Here is a 12,717-nt window from a genome sequence, read left to right on the forward strand (position 1 = left end):
GGGAGAGAGAGAGAGAGAGAGAGAGAGAAGGGAAAGCATTAGCAAAGGCACAGTGTAGCTCACCCACTCTGGGTGAGACAGCTGCTGTTGTCTCAGCCTGGAGACTGTTCTGAGTAGAGTATTACAGTTAGGTCATTGCAGATCTTTGTTTTTAACAACAACAACAATACCCCTCCTATAATAAAAAAAACTATCGTTTAATCCAGTTTGTGTGTTTTACTTCATCATTCATGACTGTGGACCCAATGCGGCGAGGCTACTTCTGTTATTAACCTGCATGCTAGGTTTGTGAGGAGATGTGTGTTTTTCCTTACTTAGACTTTGTCCCCTGATATTAAAATAGGATCAGCTATGAGGAGGGTTTTTAGCAACTGGGGTCTTGGCAGAACCAGACGGAGGGACAATTTGGACACCAGAATTTGATATGGGGACTGGTTCGCGAAGGATAAAATGAATGTAATAATTGTAATATTTGTTCATGCATTTCCAGAGGTGCTGGGTTGTAAACATTACATGAAGGCACACAGAGAGTGCAAAATTTCTGTTAACACATTTTTCAGAATACAGATGATTCTACAAGAGCAGAGCACAATGGTGCTTATTGGAGCATCTGGAGAAGTAATATACTAGGCTTGATTGACCATTGATCTGACCCTGTATAGAAATTCTTATACTCTTGGCCCCAAGGTGTCTACTATACCTTTTGACTTTTAAGTTAAAGTGTCTAGACTTGATTTACCAATCTGCTTTTAGCTGGTTCCCTTGGTAACCATTTCAGGGATGCTACACACAGTAAATGTGCCCAGTCTCCTTTTTGTATAATTTTTAGCTTATGGAATTGTGAATGGAATGCCAAAGACGTGCTTGCTTACCGCAAGACTGAATGTGTTGAATGTGATTAAGTGCCTCAATTTCAGTGGCATATCACTTTAACTGTGGAAACTAGGAATACAAGCTTTGCATGTCAGTTTCAAGTCCAGCCTTTTCATAAGAGTTTTATATTGTCTTACATTTGTGAATTTTAGAGCTTGTGTGTGTGTGTGTGTGAGAGAGAGAGAGAGAGATAGATAGATAGATAGAGAGAGAGAGAGAGAGGTGGAGAATATTTATAGGAATATACATGTTCGCTGTTTTATTTGATTTATTTTGTTGTGCTGTGTTTTATGATGGGCGTAAAGCCGAATAAACTTCCTGATTATTACATGTTCAGTGATGGGAAACTTTTTTGGTTTGGTTTGCTTTGCATTTCCCAAAACAACACACAACCTGAAGCAGAACTAGCCTTTGAAATTCACACTTCTCTGAAATTTTGTGATGAAATTTCTCTAGCCAAAAATGGGTACAAAGATGCATAGTTAGAGGAGCAAGTGCACAAAATGCACATATTAGTGAAAATAACAAACAAAATTATATTTTATGAGAGAAAATGGTTTGTGAAAATGGATACGTGATGTGAAATTGCATACATAAATGTGTCTTTTAGGAGAAATGCATAGTAAAAAGCCGATACATTTTCACGAGGAGCGAAAAGAATCTGATGAGGAAATGGAGAGAACTGAACTTTAGTTTTGAAAAAGGTGAAATGGAGAGAAACCCGATGTGAGATGTGCCACAATGTTTGCCCACAGTCTGCAGTCCTATCAAGGCAGGTACAGTACACAGAATGTAGGGGTGTAATCAGGAGAGACTAGACAGGGAGAAAGAGAGACATTAAAAGAAGGGGGGAGGGAGGGAGGAGACGTGGATAGGCTGGAGCAGGAGGGAAAATCAGCTAACTTGTGGAAAGTTATGAAGAGATATGAAAGACTGCAGTGCAGTGGTGAACTGGGGAAAGAAGGAAGGATAGGCAAGATCTGCACCAAGCTAAGGGGACCCCTTGATGAGAACAGGTGCTGATTTTCTGGGAAGTTTTTTTTTAATATAAATTTTTTATTTGATTTTTTGTTGATACACCAAGAAGAAAAGAAAAGAAAAAGAAAAACAGAAATACAAATGAAAAGGAACACAATATTATTTACAAAACAATAAAGCAAAAATTGGTCTTTGAACTATAGACCCGACCTCCCATCTATTCCTTACTTCAATTATATATTGCTTGTTGCCAATACACACTTTTATCCTAATTTGACTAATCCTTAATTTATCTTAGATCTGATGTCTTTCTTAAAGCTACTACTGAAATTACTCTAATGCTGCAACGGAGTTTAATCTACTCTAATTATTTTTCAAATATACTTTAAAGAACCCCCATTTTGGATTCTCTGGGAATTTAAGAATCCAAGTGTAATCTGAAGTAAGGGTTCAATTTAGGACTTTGGGGGATTCCCGGGGGAAATAAAAGTGCATTCTAGTCCCTCTGACATCAATATTGGCAGATTCGTCAATCCCTACATAACACTTTTCAGTGTGGTAAGTACATTTACAAGGCAGCCATTTTGAAATTCCTCCTGGCCTTTTTTTTTTTACAGCATGTTTAAATACCTTTCCTCACAAAATAAAACTCTTTCCACATTAAAATGTGTTGCCCTATTTTTCCTGTTTGCATGCTTTTCTGTTATGGTGTTTCTGGAATTAAACTAGAACCAACAGATGAATAATTCCAGGGAAACAGCTGTTTGTTAAATGTTAGGGCAAGTTTTCGAACAGTGAGATACATTTGACAATGGAATGGTTGCCTTGCAAGATGATGGGATGTCCTTTGCTGGAAATCTTTAAATGAAGGCTGAAGAGCAATTTTCTAGGGACACTGAGGTTCTATCCTGCACTGAATGGTTGGAGCAGAAGACGTCCGACACACTTTTTCACCCTATAATTCTATTGTTTATAATGGGAGGAAAGAGTATCATTTCCTCCACAATTCTTAGAGACTCCACTAAATATTTCATGGTGCACATAGATTTTGCAGGAAATTATTCTGCAATAACCCTTTGGGTGTGAGTGTCTAGTGAACAGGAACCATTTGACATTTCATTAGCTGTTTTCCCTCTGAAATGACTATGATTTGTTAGTTTTTGCAGGTAATTATTGTTTTATGGCCTTGTTCAGATTTCCTTTTATATTCAGGGACCAGAGAGCTACCATAAAAATAATATATAATTTAATGTCTATGTTGCCTCTTTCTGATGTCACTCCATGAAACTGTAAAATATTACTTAGTAAAGTTTTGAAAGAAGAGAACTTTAAATTGCATCCTGTTTTTAGCAGTGCAATAAGATGGTCCAGTATCCTCCCAGATGAAAATTTGTGGAGCTCCATGGACGATGGACTCTCCTGGGGCTTGCCCATCCATGACATGCTATTGCCCAAGTGAGTAGTGGAGCTGTCTGTCTGTTATTCTGTCTGTCCTTCATCTCCTCTGCATTCCTTGCTAAAAGAGTTATTGTTTACATGTTATATCAATACATGGTATGCCTGGAGTACATAAGTCACAGTGGGCACCTCACAATGGCTCACGTTATTCAGATTGTGTGTATGATAGAGTGGTATAACATCATTTTGGTGATTCCTTCTTGTTATGTGCAGATTTGTGCATGGTTACATTAGGGACATTTTTGGCATGCTTCATTTTTGGCAATATTGTTATGGATCCTGAGGAAATGCCTCCTGTCAGGGTCCCAACAATATATCTTCTTTGCTATGCTGCTATCTTCTTCTACGTTAAGCTAACAGCATGCTGGATTTAGCAGCAGTGGGAGGTGGGAACATAGGAAGGTGCTGAACACTTTTCTGAGGCTGTAATATTCTATAGCCATTCAGCTGGGACTAAGCCCTGTTGAACTCAGTGAGACTTACACCTGAATATATATATGTACAGTGCAGGATTGTGCAGGAAATGCATTAAGGAGCACACTAAAGCAATGCAACTTACTTTGTCTCCTAAAATAAGTCAGCTCAGAGGTGTTATTTGTTAAAACAAGGAAGGGGAGAGCAATCCGTACTTCCTAGGCCTGCTTTAATCTCCAATCAAACATGTACGCCACTTTTAACACCTTGGAGAAAAAGGTGGGATGTAAATGCAATAAATAAATAAATAGTTGCTGGCTCTTAAACATATTTATATATTGGATGTTTTAGTTGTTGCTATCTTCCTTTTGTGAGTTGTACCCTTAAAAGTGGCTTGTAAATGATATCATGAATGAAATGAAATCTGACGCCTCTTTCTATAGAATCTGTTGGCCTCTTGGCCTCTTCCGTACATTTGTGGGTTCAAAGCAGTACAGCCAACCGCAGCCCTTCTGTCTTCCCTCAGTGATGTTGGGGTGTGTGTGGTCTCAGTTAATCGCTGTCAGAAGCTTCATCACCACTGCAACACATACACACAAAATCCTTGGTACATTAAAATATATATTGGTTGGTTGATTAATTGATTGTGGCAGTTACAAGCCCATCAAAATTATTTATTGGGTAGCCAGCTCTATATTGTTTAGCAGGCACCCCCAAACTGCGGCCCTCCAGATGTTTTGGCCTACAACTCCCATGATCCCTAGCTAATAGAACCAGTGGTCAGGGGTGATGGGAATTGTAGTCCGAAACATCTGGAGGGCCGAAGTTTGGGGATGCCTGTTGTTTAGCCTTGAAGAAGAGAGAGAGAGAGAGAGAGAGAGAGAGAGAGAGCTTGTGAGCAGGAGATGTTAGTAATTCTTTTATCTTCTTATAAGGTGAGAAACTGAGGGAAGGAGCTTAACCAACTCGTTTGGCTGCCCCATCAGGCTAAAATGAGATATCATATAGTCCCTTCATTATTTCTCCTCATGAAATCTGCTAGGTGCCTGCATTAGGACCATTTGATACATTTGTTATTTAGGGGTGTGGGGGGGATAAGTCAGTAATCCACCATGAGGTGTGTCATTATTGCCAATTATGGAAAGTGCAGATGGGAAGCTGGCGCACCTGTGCTCTAAATTACTCCAAGGCAATTTTTTGGTGCTCTTTTACACTCTCATTACAGTGTTGGTTAAAGAGGGCTAATTCAGTTGCAAGACCCCTTGAGCACCGCGTCCCTCAAATTGGGCGGCATTTATATGTTGAATGATGCTACCATTATTATACTTCACCCAGCAAGAAAAAATCCCTGAATGAAGGCAATTTAGTTGTTCTCTGGATTGAAGCCCTTTCAGTTCTTTCTCTTAATTGTTCCCTAGCAAGCAAATTGGAACTTTTCTTAGTTCCAATTCTCTGAGGTTTATTAAAAGCTAGTCTGAAGCAGTCCACCTCTCTCTCTCTCAGGGCTGCAGGTAACATGTTTCCACATGGTAAATTTTGTCAGCTTTTGACAGGGGTATATTAAGCAGTCCTTTCCTTAGATCAGTGTGGAGCCAGTGTGTCAGGGAGAGACATTTTCTATAAACCTGGCTGCCTGAGGCCTGGTGCTGCTCTTGTACTTCACGTGGAAAGGTAAAGGCAGAGAAAATGAAGTCTAGTGGGGACTGCCTGAGGAAACCACACCGTTCTGTTAACTGTTGACTGCTAACAAGGAGATGCCAGAAAGCTGCAGAAACGGGAGAGTTTTTGTTTTTTTTAATCCAAACCAAAATAACTCAGATGTTGCACTGAAAAGCTGAGGCAAGGGACCATATAAGTCATGAAGATATTTCATACATTGGCTTACTTTCCACAATTTCTACACTGCTGTTGGTCATCACAAGGGCTGGGGAATGAGGCAATATGCTGAAGGCCTACTCCTCCCTTGATCACATCAACTTTAGAGATTTCACCAGGTACTTCAAGCACACTGTCATTTATTTAGTTCCTTATGTTATATCCCACTCTTCATCAAATTGGATTAAAGGATAGTTTACAAGTCCCCTTTTGCCACTAGGGCTAGAAACTTTGCCATAAGGAGAGAAGAAAGACTATGGAATGTGGGTTTCCCCCCCCTTGAAAGATGGAGTTGTTTTGGAATTTGTTCCTGTAGATCAGATCTTTTTTTTTTTTTTTAAAAAATCTTTATCTTACAGTCTCAGGGTTCTAAATCACCAGGGTGTTGAAATGAGAAGGAAAGTATTACATGAGAAAGAAGGGACTTTAAAATATTCTTCCTCTCTCTCTGTTTCTCTGGTGAGATACTGAGTTATGTGCCTGGAATGTTGTGGGGTGGGGGAGAGGGTACCCTTAAGGTGGTAGTTAATGCTGGGGGGGGGATATGTTATGCGGAGAGTCTGATAAGTTTGGTAAAGGGAAGGGTGATTAGACATCTTATGACCATTCCCTGTTCTACTTTCTCCTTTATCCTGAAATTGTGTTCTGTGAGAGTTTATGTAGTGGCTTTGCAGGGGAGGGGGGAGATGGCAAAAACCACCTCCACACACTTCTATTTACAGAAGACTTCCCTGGATCCAAGCCATGTTTGGCTTCCCATAGGCATGTGATTGCCTTTGGTCTGATTCAGAAGGTTCTTGCTTTCACATAAGAGTACCATTGACTCCAACTATCATTGGTCTGTCCCTCTTCTCCCTTCTACTTTGCATAAACCTTTGTACCACTGTAGAATTTCCAGCTTCTAGAAAGTTCAGGCTGAAAGATGTTGTGCCACACATATGTGCACCTGAAGATCATTGGATATATTTGGCATATTAAATGCGACATGAACAACATTTGTGGATCTTCTTATGCAAAAATGCTTATTTGGATCAGGCTAAAATGCAGAGGGACCCAGGTGGCGCTGTGGGTTAAACCACAGAGTCTAGGGCTTGCTGATCAGAAGGTCAGTGGTTCGAATCCCTGCAACGGGGTGAGCTCCCGTTGCTCGGTCCCAGCTCCTGCCAACCTAGCAATTCGAAAGCACACCAAAGTGCAAGTAGATAAATAGGGACCACTCCGGCGGGAAGGTAAACGGCGTTTCTGTGCGCTGTTCTGGTTCGCCAGAAGCAGCTTAGTCATGCTAGTCACATGACCCGGAAGCTGTCTGCAGACAAACACTGGCTCCCTCGGCCTATAGAGCGAGATGAGCGCCGCAACCCCGGACACGACTGGACCTGATGGTCAGGGGCCCCTTTACCTTTAAAATGCAGAGAGATCTATTTGGGAATCTGCTTTTGTGATGCACATGTGGTGGCTCTTGCCTGCAGTACCAGCAACCACAGAGAAGCAGAATAAGGTCCAAATAGTTTATTGTTGCAGCAGATACAGACTCAGTAAAACATAAATACATCTGGACATATATACAGATATATACAAGTACAAAGTATCTCTGTTGCGTGAAATTAACTCTAAAAATCCAAGACGTAACACTGGACAACTAACAGATTCAGAATGACTGACTGTGACAACCGAATTAGCTGACATACATTAATCACAGATAGAGTCGGGGCACTGGGCCATTACCATAGCAACTGGCTCGGTTGACCTTGTACCTGCGAATCCACGTGGCCCCTCTGTCTTTGGCCAAATTTCTTTATATGCAATTAACTTTTTTAATTGCAAAAATATTTCCTGGAATGTCTTTGAGGCCTGCTCTTGAGCTCTTCATGTTCTTTGCTGCTCTCTGTTCTACAGCACTCTTAAAGGGGCCATTTAAATGCCTATTTAGTACTTAATCTCCATTAAAGCTCACAGTAGAGATCACAAGTGATGGTGCTTATCCTCGTGCTAAAGTTCTGCATTAGGCAGCACTCACTCACAGAGGCTGAAGTGCACTCAGTTGGCCTTGAATTGCTGGGCTATATAATTTCCCCAACAGCAGTTCTTCCCTGTGCTGGAAAGCTCCTTAGCAACAAAGACAAGAGCTCACTTTAGCCTTGTACTTCATCTTGGAGTGCTCCTATTTAAAGAATACAGAGAGCTTTCTTTCTTAATGAGCTATAAATGGCTGGTTTATGCATTCCACAGATGATGTGCTGGGGATAAAAAGGGAGAATAGGTTTGTAGCTTTTAATTGTATTAAAAAAATGAGGTCTTCAATTGTGGTCGGATTGTAGCTGGCTCTAAGCAAAAGGAAATCAGGACATCTGGATTGAGTAGTGGCTCTTTGAACTGAGTCCATGGCAAGAGTAGGGTAGAGATTTAGCCGTGGCTGGCTCACATTCTGTATTTCTAAACAGATTATGGATTTTGTCAAAGGAGCCAACAAGCTGCCTATCCTACTCAGACATTACCGCAAATAGCAGCCCCACATCACCTTATCTTGTATTAGTCTAGTAAAGTGCAGTTAGAAAAACATAATGATATGACATCACCACACTATGAATTTCACTGTCACCACAACATTAACCTGGGAATGGTAGAGGAGGGAAAATTCATAGTGTGATAATGCCATGCCATGCATAGCTGCCAAGTCTCCCGTTGAAAAATCCGGGATCAGCAGCGGTGCGGCACTGGAAGTCGCTTCTACGCATGTCTGGACGTGTGCAGAAGCAACTTCCGGTGCTGGCGCTGCCCGATTTCGGGGTGCCCAGACATGGGCAGAGCGACACCCAAAATTGGTCCAGACATGCGCAGAAGGAGCCTCCCTGGCAGGTAGGAAAACGGGGGATTTACTGGATTTTTTTCTTTTCGGGATAACAGCGGGAAATGGATTAAAATCCGGGGGTTTCCCGTGAAAAACGGGAGACTTGGCAGCTATGATGCCATGTGGTTCACATTATTAGATGTTGTATGGAATAGATGGTGAGGGGATGCAGGGATGCTGTTTTTGGAGATAATGTGTATTTATGGGCTCAGGTAAAGGATTGAATTACTTGATTGATTTACACAATTGTCATCTCTTCCTACTCAACTAGGATCTTCATGTGATGGGGATGAATTTCTTGTAATCTCAGAGCTGTATTAATGTCCCATGATTAACTTGTTATGGTTGAGGTATCCAGATCTATTTTTTTTTTAAAAAAATCAATCTTTGGTAATTGAAAATTAGTTGTGTAGGTATAGCACCAATGGAAGGAAGGAAAGAAGTAAGGAAGGAAAAATTGCAATTTTATTCAGAGCATGATAATGGGCCACCCTTTCAAACTAATGGATAGCAGGCAACCTCATTGCAGTCATAGAAGTATTACGTTGGTTTTTAGCTTTTGAGGCCACATGAAGTAATGATTGCATTTCTTTTCATTTAGCAAATCACAATTAGTGAATACATTTAATGTCTCCCGATTTTTGCTTCATGGCTAACATCTATCTTCAAGTTGCATTAGTTAATTTTTGAGCTTTTTCATGCCGAATGATTTTGTTCTTTTCCCGCTTAATGATTTGTTAAATGATATATCTCAGAAGTCAGTCGTTACTTCCTGGGCTTAACTAGCTCTGTACTCTAATGTTCTGGATGATATAGGAGCTGTCAATCTGAATGAAATCAGTGTAATTGCCAGTATTTTGTTTCAGGCCTTTCTGTCTCCATTTCAATTCCTTCTTTCCTTTCTTGTATTTAGAAACCAGTCTGTTGGAGAAACCTATGGATTAAATGATTTGTTACATCAAATGGCCTCATTTCAATAGGTCTTTTCATTTAAGAGGCACGAAGAAAAAGATTCTGCCATTTACATAACTTGAACATAAGGTAAATAGGTTTATTCAATGAATCAGATCACTTGTGAGGTCACTTTTCTTTTCTAATGAAGATATTTTGTAATATCAAGTGGCCATTTGGATACAACATTTCTCCATGATTCATTTGGCAATTTTAAAAATTCAGTATGTGGCCTCTTTGACGGCACTAGCTTTATCTCTCCCTCCAAAACTTTCTAAATTGCTCTTTTAAAGTAGCTTGGTGACTTTTAGATTCCCATTTTACATTTATCCACATGCTATTGGGATTTCTTGGGTCTTACAACTGAGGAAGTCTAATTCTCATTGATATGGATGATATAAGAATGTTTAAAGCATAAGGATGCTGGATGGTCACCTCTCAGCCACCCTGTGTCCTGGTCATCGGAGAGTCTCAGCTAACACAGAGTTTACCCTTCTGCTCACCCCTTCAACCCCTGGAAAACTTGCTACCCCCATATACAGGGAGGGAATTTTTTATACATGTCTTTATCCATCAGCCCAAACACTTAGCCAGAGTCTCCCTTAAGCTGCTCATGGTAGTGGAGTTTATGGCTTCTAGGTGTGGGAGTTTATGAATCAAGTTTAGTAAGTAAAATATATGAATTTCTAAGAAAAAAACATTACATGTAAAAAGAACAGAAAACCAACAAAATAATAATAAAAAATCTTTCCTTAGAGACCAACTAAGTTTGTCATTGGTATGAGCTTTCATGTGTATGCACACTTCTTCAGATATCTGAAGAATATCTTAGTTGGTCTCTAAGGTGCTACTGGAAGGAATTTTTTTATTTTGTTTCGACTACGGCAGACCAACACGGCTACTAGAAAACCAACGGATTCTCCAATGAAAGAAAAAGCAAATCATCAATGGGTTACATGTACTTCTCTATCCCTAACTCTAAGTGCTGTTTCTAAAGTTAGAATTTTACACTTCTTTGTTGTCCTTCATATAATCCCAGTACTTATTTCTTTCTGCTTTTCTTTCCCAGGCATAAAAAAGTCTTTGATGTCTTAGGAGTTCCACCTTGAGCTAATGCCTCTAGGCTGGCTACCTGTAGATATTGCCTTTGCTTACCTGCCTGCTGCAAATCACAAACTCTGCCAGCAGGCTGCAGGCAACAGGAAGCCCCACATGGAGCTCCTCAGAAAAGAGACATGCTGACTCTCACATACACAGTGGACTTCCCTCTTCCCAACTGAGCAGCGCAGTCTTTGCGAATTAAATCTATAATCCCCCAACAAACAAGAAAAGTATTCATCCCCATACACTGCACAACAGCTCATGTAAAAGCAGAGTCCATATGAATAGCCCACCCCACTTCAGCAAACTCCAATTCCTTCACAGACAGTTGCAGGAACAGAATATAGAGCAAAACCCAGTATAGGTTCACATATCAAGGTCTATAGATGATAAAACTTCACTCATTTAGGGTTGGGAAAAAATAATTAGGATAAAGGAAACTGATTGTGATGTTGAATTTGGAGGAACACATGATCTTTATGTTCCTTCTTGGCCTCTTAAGTGGTATACTGTGTGGAAATGATTTGGTGGAGAGGTGGAAAGACACGGCAACATATATTGATGGGGGCACCATGGATTCCAGCATCAATAATTTCTGTCTACTACCACAGAAAATCAAGGAAAGGAGGTATAGCCTGGGGAGAGTTGTAAGACCAAGATAGAGGGACCTGGAATTGTGGTTCCCCACCCCCCAAGCTAATCTAACCCATTATTCCAAACCAGAATAACCTATAGTTAACGTGCATTTGATTTTTCCTCCCCCCACCCTCCAAATTTCTTCAAACCATACTCCTTACATTGTCCAGATGGCTATACAAACCTTCCCAACCTAACCTGCTCCGTCACTCACAATTTCATTCCGTACATTCTGAATCTTTTACCCTATATTTGCATGGTAGTAGTGCTCCAGTTGTGACCCACCTTGGATCAGGCCACAACCCACTCGTAGATCCTGACCTACCAGCAACCATTAAAAGCCTTCTACATATGTGATAGACATTGTAATGAATGCACAAAAGCAAAGCAGAATTAAATTTATTGTGGCTTCATTCAATATTGGGGTCTCATAGCATATAGCATTATGTTGTTCATATTTGGGGTTTGTTGTTGTTGTTGCATGACAGAATTAGTTGCAAGCTAACAGCACAAGCAAAAAAGAATATGCAGAGTTACATTGCCAGTTTGCATATTCAATTTTCTGATGAGCAACTCATAATTCTGTACATTATCTAGTGTGACAGCTCTACGCTGTCCAACTTTGGAGGTATTATAAATTTCTAGGCAAACAAAAAGCAATTTTCAAACACCAAAGAAAACAGCTGTTTAATGGTAGGTAAAGAACTCTGCTGAGAATATGCATTGCAAAGTAAGCAGATTTAAGTATGAGTACATACCGTTATAGCTGTCTCTGAATTGCAATATTTGTCAATAGCATTTGTTGCATCTGTCCATAAAATAATTATGAAGACATTCTGTTTGTTTCTCCAAAAAACACAGATAAACACTGTTATCCTTTGAGATGCACCATCCACATGTTCTTGTTGTTCTATAAAGCTAAAAACGGAAATATGCGCATAAACACCAGAGCTGCTTGGACTCTCTTAAGGTATTCTTTCTTAAGGTAGACTTGTTAATGTTATTTCCTTTGAACAGCTGATTTTTCTCTGGCCCCGTCAGAAACTGCTTTTGAAACCTCCCCTTCATGGAGAAGGCCTAGTTCTTCTCACTAAGGTGCTAGAGAACCTATATTTGGACTATACTGATTCAGATTGCAATAAGGAGATCACATATGGTTGCCAACCCAACTGGCTGGTCTTTCAACATGTGAGACCCCTCTGAAGAGCAGAAGGTGTATCTGGTTTTCACAACTCACCTGATATTCTTGTGACCATTTATAACTTTTTTTAAAATCATCTATTCTCAGGAACCACCCACTAACAGTTTGTCTATCTTATCTGGATTGAGCTTCAGTTTATTGGCTCTTAAGCAGACCATTACCGAGGCAAGACACCCGTCTAGCACATTCACTGCCTCACCTGCAGATGTAAAGATGTAAAGGAGAAATAGAGCTGTGTTTCAACAGCATTCTGCTGACGACACACTTCAAAACCCCAGATGACTCCACTCAGTGGCTTCATATAGATGTTAGGTGCACATAATTTTGCCTAGTGCACACATTTCTTCAAAACAATTCCCCTTAAAAATGTTGTACTGTATGC

The 12,717-nt window shown here is 40.3% G+C and overlaps 1 long non-coding RNA gene across 1 annotated transcript; it reads left to right on the top strand.

The window, feature by feature from the left end:
- The first annotated feature begins 3,199 nt into the window (after window positions 1–3,199).
- Window positions 3,200–12,205, top strand: LOC118082173 (uncharacterized). Its single transcript, XR_009557243.1, has 3 exons — window positions 3,200–3,306; window positions 9,360–9,487; window positions 11,996–12,205. It is a non-coding gene; the product is annotated as an uncharacterized LOC118082173 (long non-coding RNA).
- The last annotated feature ends 512 nt before the right edge of the window (window positions 12,206–12,717 follow it).

The sequence above is a fragment of the Zootoca vivipara genome, chromosome 3 (genome assembly GCF_963506605.1).
Source record: "Zootoca vivipara chromosome 3, rZooViv1.1, whole genome shotgun sequence".
NCBI classification, from domain to species: domain Eukaryota; kingdom Metazoa; phylum Chordata; class Lepidosauria; order Squamata; family Lacertidae; genus Zootoca; species Zootoca vivipara.